The sequence below is a fragment of the Pezoporus occidentalis genome, unplaced genomic scaffold (assembly GCF_034315485.1).
Source record: "Pezoporus occidentalis ecotype Australia unplaced genomic scaffold, CSIRO_AGI_Poc_V1 ctg77, whole genome shotgun sequence".
NCBI lineage: Eukaryota > Metazoa > Chordata > Aves > Psittaciformes > Psittacidae > Pezoporus > Pezoporus occidentalis.
Window position 1 is genome coordinate 714,240 of NW_026916126.1, and position 16,078 is coordinate 730,317.

General features: G+C 43.7%; 1 long non-coding RNA gene across 1 annotated transcript in view; it reads right to left on the minus strand.

Moving 5' to 3' along the window:
- Nucleotides 1-7,854: 7,854 nt before the first annotated feature.
- Nucleotides 7,855-16,078, minus strand: part of LOC134155351 (uncharacterized) — a 39,210-nt gene continuing 30,986 nt past the window's right edge. The window contains exons 3-5 of the long non-coding RNA XR_009961513.1: nucleotides 12,495-12,651; nucleotides 8,554-8,735; nucleotides 7,855-8,130 (exon numbers count right to left, since the gene is read on the minus strand). This is a non-coding gene — a long non-coding RNA (uncharacterized LOC134155351). The remainder of the gene's footprint in view (nucleotides 8,131-8,553; nucleotides 8,736-12,494; nucleotides 12,652-16,078) is intronic.

The window sequence follows — 16,078 nt, forward strand, 5'->3', positions numbered from 1 at the left end:
ACTTCCCAAATTAGAGAAGTTCCTTTTTTTTGTTTATTTGTTGGTTCAACCATTGTCCATCCAACCAACACCCTCAGTCTCTGCAGGATTAAAAAACCCCAAACAAATCCACAAACCACCACCCAAACAGCCAAACTTACACTGGTAGGGAGCTTGATTCTGCCAAAGTGCATAGGCTGATGGTTTGGGTTGGAAGGGACCTTAAAGCTCATCCAGTTCCAACCCCACTGCCACGGGCAGGGATACTTTCCACTAGACCAAGTTGTTCAAAGCTCTGTCCAACCTGGCCTTGCATGCTGTCGGGGATGGGGCAGCCACAGCTTCTCTGGGCAACTTGCACCAGTGTCTCACCACCCTCACAGGGAAGAACTTCTTCCTAATGTCTAATCTTAAATCTATCCTCTTTCAGTTTGTCCTGTCACTACGTGCCCTTGTAAGTCCTGCTCCACATTTCTTGTAGGCTCCCTTTAGGTACTGGAAGCTGCTGTAAGGTCTCCCTTAGAGCCTTCTCTTCTCTAGGCTGAACAACCCCAACTCTCTCAGCTGCTCTTCATAGGAGAGGTACTCCAGCCCTTCTGTACTTTTCTCCATTCCTCTATCTTACAGAAAAGTAGGAAATACGAAAGCATTTGCTCTTAAGCACATATTAAAAAAACAGTAAATGTGATTATTAATAAAAATGGTGCTTCTTTCTACCAAACAGTGGCTGTGTCTTGATGTTGCTTTCAGAGTAGTCACCCTGTTTTGGCAGTATGTTAAAAATTTGGAGAGAAAGGATGTGGGTTTTTTTCTGAAGATGTGCCTTTCTAAATGGAGGGAGCTGAAAGAATAGCTGTGAGTCTTGCAGCATGGCCCTTGGACTTCCCTGAACAGTTGCAGACACCGTCCTTCAGCCTTGCTTTTCATTGTCCCTGTGAAAGAAAAGAAGTTTCCCACATCATTCCTCCTTTCACATCCACCACTGCTGCAGGTCTAGATGCATCTCAGTGGGTGTTAACCCACAAACTAGTCTCACACTAAAGATTAAGAGGATGTAAAGGCATAGAGAGCTGCACTCCCCTGAGCTGAGCCAGAGCTTGGCACCAAGTGGAAAAAAATCCCCTCAAACCAACAAGTTTTCCTGGGCTTTGGGTAACATCCTTAAAAACATAGTGCTATGTGTTACATGCCTTTCAGCTGTGATCCTAACTGGGGAAGATGCCTTATTTTGCAGGAAATAATGTACGGTCAGTCTGTCACAATGAATATGTTGGTTTTTTTTCCCTGTGTGTCTTTCTCACGCTGTGGTTGCCGAACCCTAATCATCCTCTCAACCTGTACAAGTTTCATTTTCAATCTGTTTTCCCTGAACAGAGAACTGTTTCTTCATTTAGACTGAAAGTTTAGTTGCCTCTTGAGTCACAACTTGAGTTGCCTCTTGATCAATGCTAGCTTCAAACTAGAGACTAAAGGGAAGTTGTTTATTTCCCCCCCTCAGCAGGAAAAGAAATTTCATGATAACAGAAGCAATGAAGCATCCTGAAACGCAACCCATGCTAGTGTGCCTTCCAGAGGCAAAACCTGGTATCCTGTACTGGGTCAGGCCAATGCAGTGGTCCAAGTTGCAACCCAGTGTGACCCGGAAGACAATTATTAAAGGGTATTTTGTCATAGCACACACAGAGAACACCACTCTGTTTTCTCAGCCACCCGGCATCAAAGAGGCTGTTGAAAGCAGTCTGGCTAAATTCTTCAGGACATGCTTCTCTGTCCTTCCAGCTGCCAGCTTTCCTCATGAGACAGCAGTCAAAATAAAGTCTTGCAGTTGGCACCTACCCACGGTTGGCATGTCACCTCTAATAACAAAGTCTGACTTCAAAGCCTTCTTTGCTCTCTTTTAAAAATTTATTATTTTTTAAATTTGGTATTTTTTAAAAAGGTAAGATCTCATCCTAAGTAAAGCAACACCTCCAGGTTGGGGAATCTGTGAGCCACAAACACTCCATGTCGAGGAGGCTATTCTGGGAAACATCTGCCTGCTGCACCCTATTCTTACACTCGCCTTAGGTCTTAGCTTTCAGCCACGACCAGGCACAGGTTAGGAGCATGAGAAATGGGGCATATGATGGATTATTTATCCCAGTACTATATCTCCACCAATGGGAGGAAGATTGACTATACCTGGCCATTCTCTGCTCTTCCTTTTCCCATGTGACCCCCCAACACCCACCACTCTCTGCTGTTTTGTCCTTAAGCACTGGAGAGGAGCACCTCTCCCCGGGGCTGAGGTAAAGGTACACCATGATTTTGCTCAGCATCAGAACAAGTACCCTCTTTTGCTCAGCAACAAAACAAGTACAAACTCCTCTCAGTACCCTTCCTCTGGTACCTTACACTTTTTTGGCTTTTTGGCAGTCCCTGCACATTGAGCTGATAATTTCAGAGAGCTGTCAGTGATGACTTTCAGTTCCATTGCCTTGTAACTACCATTTCCTAGTTTAGCATCACATCATACACTCTATTTGGGTTATATGTTCTTGGGTATATTAACTTTAAATTAATCTACATTGATGCTCATCTGCCATCTTTTTGTCAACTTTTATCATGTTGTGAAGTCCTCCTGGAGTTCCTCACCAGCACTGTGGTATTTGACTATTCAGACTATTTGGTGCAATCTGCAAACCTAGAGGTCCTCCCATCAGCCTGGGATTTCTGGCCACATTAGAGCCAAGGTGGTTGTTACTATGGTAAGGACCAAGAGGGCTGCTGCAGGATTCACCCCTTCTTCTCTTTTCAGTTCCCAGTTCCTCCATAGGTTTCTGGATGGCTCCAGGTAAAATACCCAAGACTGAGCCTTTCTGACATGGCTGCTGCTATTCTAGTACAAATTCACTCACCCTTATGCATGCCACTAGCAGCACCAAGCTGGTGTTCTGCCAAATCTCTTTTGGGTTTTCCCTCTCCATAAGTAGGTTTTAAACCAGCAGTCTTGTGGTGCAGGACCATATCTGGCAATGAACAGGATCAGCAGCAGCTTGTTCAAAGTGGAAACAGAGCATCTGGTCCTCAGGAGAGTTCAGTAAAACTCTCTGAAACTGGTACTCTATAAATGCCAACCAGATACTGGAATTTCTTGTATTTTTGCTAAAAAGTCTCATGCAATTGAAAACGAAGCAAGACCTAAAAACAAATTTACATGTTCACAGCACTAGCGGAAAACCTTTTTGATGCCCTCTCCAAGGATGGTCCAAATTTTGGCAAAGAATTGCCAGATCTCAGCCATTGCAGTTCATCTTGTGTCTCATGTTTCTCTTTCTCTCTGTGTGAAGCAGAGCACTAGTTGAACCGTCTGTGTTCACACAGCCATGTGACTGCAGCAGTGCTTCATATGCTAGACACATGAACGCTCAAAACACTACAGAGGGAATAAAAGGCATCCCTGTAAGCAAGAAGAATTAAAAATTCAGGCTAGGGTGCACGATCTTTGAGGAAGACCTCCAGCATCTCATTTGCAATGTGTGCCATGTGATGTGCAGTCTGGAACCACACAATAAGGGAATTTATTAAAAATAAATAAAATAGGTTGGCCAGTGACAGCATAATTTGCTCTGTGCAAGCTGAGATTTTCAAGTGATAAGTCTCAGTTATGAATAGGAGAGTTTTAAGATAATTCTGTGGTTTCAGGAAGAAACATCATCAGATCTTGCCACTTTTCTCCTTTCTGCCTCTACATCTCTTGGCATTTACAATAAGGTAAAGAAGCTTAACAAAACACAGTGAATAACAAGTATAACAAGTATAACGAAATCCCTGCACATGCGAAAGGGTGTGTTCTTTGAAAGATGCTCTCTAGATAATTAGCAAAATGGCCCAAACTCCTATATAGAAATTTTGCCATAATATTCTGCATCATGAACAAAAATGAGAGAGGAAATGGAGAAGACCTGATTCAGAAGACCTGAATCCCCTTGAAGCCTGCATATCAAAAAACTATTTGTTCAATATTTTCTTCCATTGTGAACACGACCACAAAAGAAAACAGGTTTGTCCATGCATTACTTAATGTTCAGCGTTTGGGCCACAGAGGGAAATCCAGAGCCCAGTGGGAGGTGGGTAAGTTGAGACTAGAGGTTGTAGTTTGGAAACAGAAGAGGGCATCACATTGAGTGGTTAACCCACTCCAGGCCATCACCACTGTGTATTGGAGCTGGCTAACCCTGTCTCCTAGCCCCATCCCAGGTATGTGCACATGGAGCTAAAGGCAACGCACACAGGGACTAAAACCTGCAGTCCCTCTGGAAAGCTGGTGGCCATACCCTTCCTTTATGGAAACCTGGGTATGGGCTCGCCCTCCTGAGCATGGCCAGGGGGGATAATGATGGAGCAACAGCTTCCATCCTAGTTCATGTACCTGTAACTTGCTTGCCTCCATCGCAAGGTCTGGGGTGGGATTGCACTGCCATGGGAGAGTTTCCAGTGCCCATCTCCCACCTTGGCCCTATTAGTGAAGTGCAGAAAAGGAGGAAAGTGTTTTCCATCAAGCAGAGGCAGTTTGAAACTCAGTCTCAGGTATAGAGACCAGAATTCCCCCTCTCCTTTAGCTAGATGCTTGATTATCAGACTAAAGAGACCTGTTCCCACTTGTGCTGCCTCTCTTTGGTCGGATGAATCTCGAATCAATCTTATCCTTTTTCCTATTTCTTTTTTCTATTATTTTCTTTTTACCCTGACAGAAGGCAAAGAGCAGCCTAGCAGATGCAGTTCTTCCATTTAGCTTCCTCCCATTTGCAGGGAGTTTTTGTTCTCTCACAGGGTGCTTTTTGCCCTACGGAGGAAGATGAGCTCTTCCAAAAGAAATATAATTCCTCCTACATGCCTTTGAACAGACCTGTTTGTTTGTTTTTCCCTATCTCGAGTGTTAGCCCCTGGGAGATGCCAAGAATCCAGGTCCCTGGCTGAAGTCAGGACTGGGTCCCAAATCTCCTGCCCCACGGGCTGCCTACCCCATAGCTCAATTGACCATTGCCGCTTGTGAGCCAGCAGGGACAGTTTCTGCGTAAGGATGAACTGGCTTTGAACAGTTTCCCCAGTGTCCTGGGCACAACGCTCCTTTTCTTCCTCATCAGGACTTTACGTCTGCTCTGCTGGCTTCCCAACTTTTTTTTTTTTTCCTTTTAAACAAATAGAGGTATTGTTGTTTATGCAGGGAAAATTCCAATTTCTCTTAAAGGGGCTTTGCCAGGATCTAAAAGCTCGGGATACACCTTTTCCAGAGGCAGCACCTTCCAGAATTCACACATTCTTCCTTCTCTCTTTCATACACATGAACAATTTTCATTACACATTTTTAAGCAATCTCTAAAATCCCCAGCTAGATCCCAGTGCCGTGATTGAGTCCCAGTCCCATGACTTATGCTTGCAAGGAAAGGAGATTCCTGCCAGTGAGGAGCAGTGAGGCCAGTCCCTGCGCAGTGCTCCCTGTTTCTCTGCCTACTCCAGCCTTAAACAGCTCAGGAATAGGGGATTTGTCATTTCCCTTAGAGAAGCCTTGTGCAAACCTTACCCATACTCAGAGAAATGCTGTTTGGTTTTATGGTGTCTGCTGCTAAGTCCCAAACACCACACTTCTCCAGTGGATCAGTACTACTAGTTCTCAGTGCTGGTGTTGCTATCACTTCCATGTTATCAAGCCTTGAAGACGCAGTCCAAAATGACCCTTGTTAGTGATAAGCCCAGAGCTTGGGCAATTCTGTCCATAATTGTGTGACTACCCAGGTCAGCCATGTGCAACGACTCATTCAAAAAAGAAAACTCCATCAGTGGAGACCACAGAGGTCCATATATGCTCCATCTGCCCTTCCTAAATGAGTGAACGTTTCCACTATTTGAAGTAAGAAGATGTTTACCAGATCACTGGTGGTGCTGCCAGCTCTGCAGAGCACAGCAACCAGAAGAGCCAGCGCAAGACAGCCTCGCAGGGCAGAGCTTTCCACTGCAGCGTGATTGGGCCCTAGATATTCATATTTTATTGCATCCATTTTTCTCCAAGAAATATTAAAATGCTCTCACTATTTGAAGGGAGGGGGGACTAAAACACACAAGCTGCCTAGCTATCCCCAAGCAACCTATCAAACAAAGCAATAAACTATTAGCAGGCAGAACGGTTTTAAAAGGACCTACAGCATTTTCAGGCCATCAGGGGAAGAATAAGAATAGAAATGATTCTGAAAATTATTAGTAATGCCTTAACAGCTGCCTGTTAATATCTCCCACAGTATTCTCAGTCATTTGCACAACCGAGCTGCTGCTCCATGCCAATTACTGTCCCTGTTTCCCTCCGCTTGTGGCGGATGTGCAGAGGATGCAGCTGAAATGAGAATTTACTGAGATTCTGCTGCTCTTGCAAGTCTCTGCTGCAGCAGTAGAGGCGGTGCTAGGTAGAAGGTCTCCCAGCTCTTCCCATAAGGCTCTCCAGAAATAGAGTTTAAGCATGGCTCAGATAAGGAACTGGCCACTGCAGCTGCATTTTTACGGTTTCTTCACTGCAGGGATTAACTTTTCACTAATGGGGCTGCAGGGGACCAGTGGTAGCCATTTATGTCATGCACACAACCCAGACACTCTAGGGTTTGTTCGGTTTGGGTTTTACCTCCTCTTTCACCCCGTGGTATCACAAAGTGCCTGTAGTGTGTAACTCTATAGCAATGCTTCATTACCATCAGCAGGTTTGCCTCCTTATTGATCTAATGTAACCCCTAAACTGGCCCTGCTTTAAGCAGAACGTTGCGCCAGAGGTCCCAGCCAGCCTCACTTACCTTACGTCTTGGTCCTTTGCTCATAAAGGCCCAACTCATCCCAGGATTATGGCACAGCAACAGGAACAGATGCTGACAGCAGCCAGCCACCTCCTGATATTGTTTTCACCCAGCTGCATAAGGCAAGTTTGCCATGCTGAGACAGGGAGTCCGTAAAATTTGTGCCTTGGCACCTCCTCAGTGAGTTGGAAATGTTGAAACAAACCCCTTATAGAGGGTCCTGCCCTAATCTGAGGCCTGAGATCTGACATGATGGTGGGCAATGCCAGGTACCTGCATGGGACTCCTGGTCATGAGCTGCAGATCAGGAGAAGTCTAGTGAAGGAGTCCACATAGGAGAGCTGGTTCGCCAGTTGCTCACAGAGGCCCTTGTTTTGCTTTGGTTTTAAGTCACCAGGCTAGCACAGGCTTTTTCACCCAGCCAGCCAGCCAGAGATCTGCAAACCCTAAAGCAAGGCAGGGAAAAGGGGGAACATGGCTTCTGCCTTCTCACTACAGCCCAGCAAAGACTTCCCCTGCCCCGGCTGCCACCACTTGACTTCTCTTTCCCCACAGTGCTTTTTTTGCCCACTTACAGACAACAGGGATGGGGCTGGGAATGTGAGTGGAAAGTGGGTCAAGATCCTTATTGTTCCTTGTTCCTGTGTGTGGGTGGTAAGAGAAATATGAGAGCTTCTCCTTAGAAGAGGCCTCTTTGGCCTGGCTATAAATCAGAGCAGCTTCAGCAGCACAATCCAGGAAACACCCAGAGCTCGTTGTCGTTCCCCCATCAATGTCCCCTCATCTCCTTGCCCAGCTCCAAGCTCTCTGCCCACTCCAGCTCATTCCTGCTCACCCCTGCAAGCCAGCACAAGGGGCAGGAAGGGAGGAGAGGGGAGAGGCATTGCCTTCAGCTGCTCAGTGCTCCCAGAGCTCCCTGAGGACTGTGTGTGGGTCTCCTTGCAGGGGGGGAGAATGGTTATCTCGTAAAAGATGACTTTATTGTCAAGTGGGATTTGGAGTAATTCTGCTCCAGGCTGGGATAAACCAAGCTAGAGGAAGAGACAGGGGACTATTGCAGTATTGGTCTTCTGATTAATTTTCCCATGTAGACAAGTCCAAAGTTGAAATAGCTCCAGCTTTCCTCTTGTCCCTGGAATAGGACAGTAGGGGCAGCAGGAAGATATACGTAAGGTGTCATTGTGGATACTTTGCCCTGTTCTGTCTCTGTGGGACACACAAGATTTTGGCCATGGGCGCAACAACCCCCAGTGCTATAGGGAAGTGGTGGATTCCTTTGCTGTCAAGATTGGACATGAAGCCATCATCCACTGTAGAACAGCAGTGCTGGTCAGCTCTGTTTGCAAAAATAGAGGAACAGAAAGTTGTATCCGGATTAAGTCATGGATGATAACTCTGTGAACACAGAGTTCTCCACCAAGTTACAAAACACCAGCTGAGCTGCTAGGAAAAGAGTTTTCATGTTACAGCACAGACTGTGAGCTAAACATTGCTTCTTTACTATTAAAAACCAAGGAAGGTTGCAACATGCAACCACATTTACAAAATGTGGGAGAAAGTTACATCATTGTATTGTAAATGTCCCTACTATTTTGGCTCTGGAGGCCTGCACGTCAGGAGCAAGTGCTGAGCTCTTGAGTAACCATGTGTGTCAGCATACGGAAAACATTGCTAGAGATGCAACCACATCACAAGTAGAAGTCACTTACAACTTCTTAAGTTTTTAATTGTTCTAAGTTTACTTTCTCTGTCTTCTTACCTGTAGTAGCAGGCTATGAAGTTTAGGTGGCTTTAAAGGCAGCCTCTCCTGGCTAGCACTCTCAGGGAAGATGCTTTTTGAGCTGAAGACCTTCCTTAGTTGATTATTTTCATCTGCCAAAAAACGTATGTATAAGCCAGTTGACATGATTCGCTCTTGTGCCAGACTTATCACTGTTTCAGCTGCAAACAAAATACGTAGGGGACAAAAGTTAAGACTTATGTTTCAAAATGTTCTACTGAAAGATCTGCTTCTTCATTTCTATGTTTTTGTCCCTCCACAATTTTGCCTAAAATGAGAACTGAAAACAGGACATCACATACTTTATGGATGAAATGTTTAATCTGATCAGAAGTAAATTGTGTAATTGGGGGTGGGAGAAAAGACACCAGACCAAAAAGTAGTTTTAATTCTAGTGTCTTAAACAAAGCATATTAGATCTTTACCATCCTTTCTTTTTAGTTACCTAAGAGCGCATGAAAAGATAAGGAGTTGTAGATATTTTCCTTGCTGGAGATGGGGGTTTTGTGCATGCTGTGTACAAAGCAGTTTAAGCCTTACATTTTAATATGACATGTTTATGGAAAAAAACTACTTACATCATCGTGTTTCTAGTTCTAATGCAGATTGGCTTTCATATTTATGGAAAAGACAAATAAAACCAAGTCAACGTAGCTCAACCCAATGAAAGTCCTGACAGTATATCTGTTCCTCAGCTGTATTCATCTTTTTCATTTCTCACAATACAGTATCAGTCATTGTTACAGACTCCAAGTCTGGACAAGGCCTGAATTTCTATGGAGAAAGACAAATAAACACTGATAAATCTAATTTAGGGAAGTAGTCTGTTCTTTGATTGTTTGCTTATTTAAAAGAAAACAAGCAACTGTGGAGCAATTCGCAAGAAAATTTCAACAGATGACTAGCAGAAGGATTCTAATTGTTTCTTCTTCTTAGATCTGGAGAGCACTAAATCTGCTTTTTAGCCTTGTGAATTAGGTTTGTGATTATTTTATTACTGGTTTTGTCATATTTGAAACTTAAGGTGGAATCATGAAGAAATCCGATTTTTATCCATGACTTCAATGACAATACACAAAGCACTGCCAACAGGAAAACCACCTGTATTTGGATGCAAAGACAAGGGCAGATTCACAACTGCAAACATTTTAAGTGTTTTCCAGGTTTTGGAAGTTATCATCTCAAAAAACATACCCCATTCCCGAAATGAAACACGCCGTGACCAAACACAACTACTACTTGGAAATATTTGTGAAACTGACTTCTCCTTGCTCTGCAAGATGTTGGAAGCCAGGACTGAAGATGTATAACAGCCACAGCAAACATCTTACCCTGGGCTATGCAGAGACCTCCAGACCTGATGACACATATCTATACCGAGGGAGTAAACAGTGCACATGCTAGAGTTGTGGTACAGCAGCCTCCAGGGTCCTGAGGCTGAGAACATGCTGACCTACAGCTCAGAGCACATACCCTGCCTGTGGTCATGCCTCTGTACCTAACTGCATTACTATAACACTGAAGCTTGAAACACATTTTCCTCTACACCTCACTTCTTGTGTGCACAGGGTTAACTTCCCATAAACATTCACCATCACCTTCTACCTCATCCTGTGTCCCACAGTAAGGCTTTCCTCCACTGTGTCATCTGCCGAACAGCTGGAGAAAGGTCCAGCTCCTGTTGTGTCCTGGTTGCTGCAGTGATACCATCACCTGCCATATTAGCAATGCTGACATCTCTTGTCTCCTTGATTTATCCCTCGCCATGGCTAGCATCTGTATTTAGCATGAAGCACAATGGTGTCCTAGGTTCCGCTTGGATCCCTAAGTGCAGTGGCTATGTCTAAAGGAGCAGTGGTTTGGAGAATCCTTCTGAGTTTGTGGGTCCTGACGTGAACATTACCCATGACCAAATGCAGTGAAGAGAAGGTGGTAGGTGCTAGCTATCCTTTCGTAATCTGTGGACCACCGCAGCTACAGATCATGGCTAAGCCCTCAGCTGGGACCAGTAGGAATGCTGTTGCGTTCACATGCACAGCAGCCTTGGCAGATGTAGGTACAGCTTTTGGTAAAGCAACCAAACACAGTAATTGCAGAAAAGTGTATCAGTTCTGTCCAGCTTCATAGGAAATATTTTACAGTAGAGCTGTGAAATCAGGTAAGAAAGGAATACCCAAAACTTTTACAGTAAAACAGGTATTTCCTTTGAAGAAGTTCAAGCACTCAGCCTGAACAAAAAGAAAAAGGCAGAGCCTTAGGCCAAAAAATGTGTCCCTGGAAAATACAACTATGATGATAGCATAGCTGATGAAAATACAATAAAACTCAGTGTCTCAAAATTAAAGCCAGACCTGAGTGGTCTATGGAAAATAAACACATTTTTCATAGTGGAGGGAATTAACCAATCGAAATATTATTTCATGTTGTGTACTGGATTTTTCATCTCTAGAAATGTCATCATCAAGACAGGAAAGGGGTTTTTCAGCTGATGTGCTCAGGTTCAGATGAGAATCAGTTCAAGGTAAAGTCAGTTCAAGGAAATCCAAGAGATGACGTGAGACGGCTGAGATCAGACTCTGTGATCAGGTTTACTCCATGTTCACTTTCAGCAGGAAATCTCCATATCTCCGACTTGCACTGTGACTGTCTCTAAGCTCTAGCCTTTTATGGGGTGACAGTGATACAACCTACAACCCTTCAACAGGAGCTTGTACTTCAGGAGCAATAGAAAGTGAGGAAAAAATACCTCCTCATCCTTTCTTTTTTGGCTGTTCTCTCTCCAACCCATTACAGCTCCTTGGATCCCTCTAAATTCCCATTCTTTTGATCAGCAAATGGAGTCTTCAGTTTGGTATGCAGTTTAATGGAGCTCTGTTTGTGCAAATGCCTGGAAAGGCCTTCTATAAACTGTTCTTACCAAACATTCAAAGTAATGCCCAAACATGCAGGCAGTTTCTTGGTGTTGCTCAAGATCATTTGACGTGTCATTAAAGAGACATCTCTGTTTAATCCTCATTCTTTCCATGCTTTGAAAAGAATGACATTTCAAGAAAAGGGGAAGGTTTTCTTTCTGGAAGTGGCTGTACCCTTCAGTTTCCTGTTCAGTCTCACCCTTAATAGGTGCAATTTTGAGACTGCATAACTATGCCTGCAGCATTGTACTTCTCTGTGCTGGGTGTGTATCACACAATTATAACTACAGCAGAACCAGTGGACGTGGGAGTGCTCTTGACACTGTGCCAGTGTGAGACCACAGGTGCATTAGCTCATCTTCCATGCCCTGGATGCAGTGGAGTAGAACAGCTAGAGACTAGGAGCCTGATGCACGATCTAAGCTGCATGCTTAGAACCAAACTGCATGGCTAACACTTAGACAGTAATTTAATGTGGACAAAACTGTAAGTGGGATAATGAAAGCCATTGGTTATAAAACAAAATCAGGTTTCCCACACCTGCAGAAGGCAAAGTCAGCACTTGGTGGCTGATGTAAAGAAGCAACTGGCATTAATGCAGCAGGCTCCAGCCTGGCAAGCAGGTATCCCTGTGACCTCAAGGTGGATGCGGTTGCTGCATGAGCTGTGGTGTCACTGATGGCCTCAAAGCTGCACCAAAGGCTGCTGATGTGCAGAAACCCCCTTTTCCAGTTCCCCACCTCCATATCACCCCAGTGAATTATTCACTTGCTAGGTGCTTGAGGGATTGGGGCGGCAGGTGCTGTAAGTAGCAGGCAGTTTGCCTGGTCTAGACACTTGGGTATCTGTGCCATTGTCCAATTCAAGACCAGCCTCACCTGGACAGGAAATATGAAGACAGTTAAGATACCTAATCAAGGGTCAAGCCCTCTTTTTTTTCTGATAATGGGGAGAAGAGGAGAAATACCAGCAGAGATGAAACTTACAGATGAGCACAGTCGCTCATACCTTCAGCTTGGATCTATCTGAACAGGGCTAAGCAGCCAGCAGAAGCCACAACACAAATGCAGAAGCACTCTGTGGTTTCACTCTTGCACCAGTTTCCCAAGCCTGGGGCAGTAAAACATGCAGCAGGAGTATCTGTGCTGCACTTTGAATCTGAACCCTTTATCAAGAGGGTACTGGATTATTTCTATCACAAGACTGAAGGATACAGCAAGGTAATATGATTCTGTGTCCTATAAAAATCTACTTTTCTCAGAAAACAAGCATGTGTGTCAATGTGTCTGTCTGAATCGGGCATAGACAGCCACTGTGATTCATCATTCACAGACCCCTGCTGGCCAGGGATCCAAAAGGTTGACAAATCCCTCATGATACGGGATAAATTGTAATCAGCTGTTGTTACGAAGATTAGACACACATTTATTACAGATATATCTGTCAGGGCAGCACATGACACGCGTCACGAGCTCTTGCAGTGGCAAAGTCGTGTTCTCCCAATGCAAAATTGAGAGGACAAGGAAATAAAAACAGCAAGCTTGGGGATTGCATGGTCTGTTTCATTTCAGTTAAGGATCACCAATCAAACAGATTACAGAGTCACAAACACTTCCTACAGAGCAAAGCAAAGACAGATTTGCCTGTGCACTGAATCTCATTACAGAGCTTTATCACCAAAAATTGCTACCACTATTTGAGGAGGGCACTTTTGTGCTTTTCTCTTGGCTGCAGATCTGGATTGTCCAGAGAGAGGAACTTGACTGAAATACTGTTGAAGACAAATTACCAGTCATTTCAAGCCCTATGGGTTAAAACATTGTGAAACATGAGTATTTAACTATGAAACAGCAGGCAAACTAACTGCCTGTGAGCTGGGCCATAAATATGATGTCTCAAGGAAAGCAAGCTCTCCACAAATGGTTTGAACTAACTTTTAGCGTGTCAAGAGAGAAAAAAAAACAAACATACAAAAAGTATTTAGGAAATAAACCTCTTCCCTGTCTCAGTGTCCCTCATAGTGAGTACTAATCTTTAACACCCACAAGGCACAATGTTCAGCTTGTAGAGGATTACAGTGGCTTTCTGTGGTATAACTCAGCGACAACTCCTTTCTCACTGTGATATCTGAGAATGAATAAAAACCAAACCACTAACACACAAGGGACATTTTTGAATCCTGCCCTCAGGTGAAAGTAGGTTGTGACTCATCACTCAGGTAGCCAGTTTAGGTGGAAGCCAAGAACATCTGAGGTGTGAACCAGTGATCAGAAACCAAGGTCATAAAAATACCACAAACACTTTTGTCATTGAAATGAAACCAAGAGTCTCCAAAACCTTTCAGAAAAAACTACCTGCAAGGCTGCTTCCCAAAAGGGTCACTGGACACTTGATTTAGCTAGTGTCAGGCTACAGAATACAGCCCAGATGGATCAGCCTCTCTGCCCCTAAAGAGCTCCTTCCTCTTTCCTCCAAGCTCCTCCAAGAGGCGTTGTGTGGGCACAGTGGAGGACAAAGCTGAAACTCTTCCAAGACTGCCTAAGAGAAGAAGTTCTCAGTCAAAAAAAAAACATTGACAAATGTCAAGCTGTGTGGAGCGCAGGCAAGGGGGAGCTAATGCTTTCTGATTTTTTCTGCATGCAATTTGCATGAATTGATGTTACTAGGAGTTGCTTCCATATAGCGTGATGTGGTCTTATGGTTAGAAATGTATGGTTTTAGAAAGCAAATGGTGTTGAGGTCTTTTTCATCAAGTGGTTACTTTAGAAGTACAAAAATCTTACACAGCTCAAAAAAAAAAAAAATCTGTAAAAGTAATAAAGTTTAGAGAACAAGAGGCAGATTTTTTCCCTTGCAAACTTCACTTTACTTTCACAGACCCACGCAGAAGTGAGAAGTGTTCCTACATTTAATGCTTAGTAAATTGTGTTGACATATGAGTTAGAGGTAAAATGTGGCATGCAGTTTAACTGCAGAAGTTAGCTGTATATATAATACCAAACTGTTATGGGGCAGAGTTGAATTTCTGGTCAGGGCATCCTATTTTGCTTTTGTTTAATTTCTGCTTTGCTTTTCCGATGATGCCCATTAAACTATAGAGTCTGATAACTGAAGCAAGGTTTTTGACTGCTAAGTGATTCCAGCAGCTTGCTATAAAACTATTCAGTAAAAATCTTGACTTTCCCAGTTGAATTGTCTTGGTGCCAAAGCAATCCAGAAAGCAGTTCAAGGACAGATTTTTAAGCGCATCATCTCTGGCTTGCCAGTAGGAACTTATGACTGGAGGTCCACAGATTGCTTAGTACATGTTCTCTTGCTACCATTGCAAATAATATCATTTGGGAATAATAATAAACTTTACTTAGAAACTATTCAGGGTTGGAAGGAAGTTGTCCCACTACTCATTCTGAAAACTGTCTTTGGACCTTACTGTTTTGATAGAGCAGAAGTAGACTGTTTCCTGCCCAAATGCAATAAAGGCAAGTTTGGATGCATTCGTTCCTGTGCCCACGCTAGCTTCCCTTCAGTCGCTTACTCCCTGCAGGGCTGAAGAGAATATGTGCTGCCATCTGCACTACATTCTTCTTTCTTAGACATATGTACACCCAAATTAGTCTTTTTTTTTTTTGACCTCTCGGTTTATGAGTATGCAGCAGTAGGATAGAGGAGTGAATCAGAAGCACATTCCTTTAATTTTTAGGGTCTCTTTGGTACTCATTCAACAAATATACCATGGAGATGAGCTTCTGGGGATATAATGGCTGTAGGGAAGTGGCTAACACAGAGTAGCAACTTTTTGCAGAGGTCAGGAAAAATGTGTTGTTTCATAAGGGGGCTCCAAGTAATGCCAAGTATTCATGCTGCAGTGAGAGCACTGCAAGCCATACCATCCTCAGTGCAGATCATGAAGACATGCACTAGCAGCAACTTGTCTTTCACATAAACTTTCAGGAACTCTCTGTGTTTCAGCTTTTCAGATGGATGAGCAAAACTCACTGTCTAGCCATGTATAGATATTCTGATGCAATCGTATTCTTATGTTGGCTTTGGAAAATTGACTTAAATTCTCCATATACTGCCCATCAGCTGAAGATTTAAGCCATGTACTGGTCAGAAGGTACAATATTATGACAAAGCCCTTAAGCATTGCCAGGCCCTGTAATACAATCATTTAGGTTGGTAAACTATAGGGATACTTCCTGGTATTGTTGCTAGCACTATCCCTAAATAACTCTGGGGCATGATTTGGTATGTAGAACATTTCAGGGATCATTCCCAAAAGGTGCCTTGCACAAAGTCACCTTGTTTTAGATGGTGAGCCAGGTTACCACTTCAGACATGGACTGGTCTGTGTTTTCTGGCATCAGTGCTTGACAGTATTCCTGGTCATGTTTAATTTGCCAGTATGGATTTAGTCTTTGTTTTTCCTTTGTTAAAATAGGCTTAGAAGTGAGTTCAGTTCTTCCATCCGCATGGCGCTAGTGTCAAACACAGAGTAGTCTGCTGTCTTGCAGGGAGAAGAGCAGCTGGGATGAACACTTATGGCAACTGAGTTTGCACAGTTAATTCCCCCTGTAAAGCCAAAGTTTCAC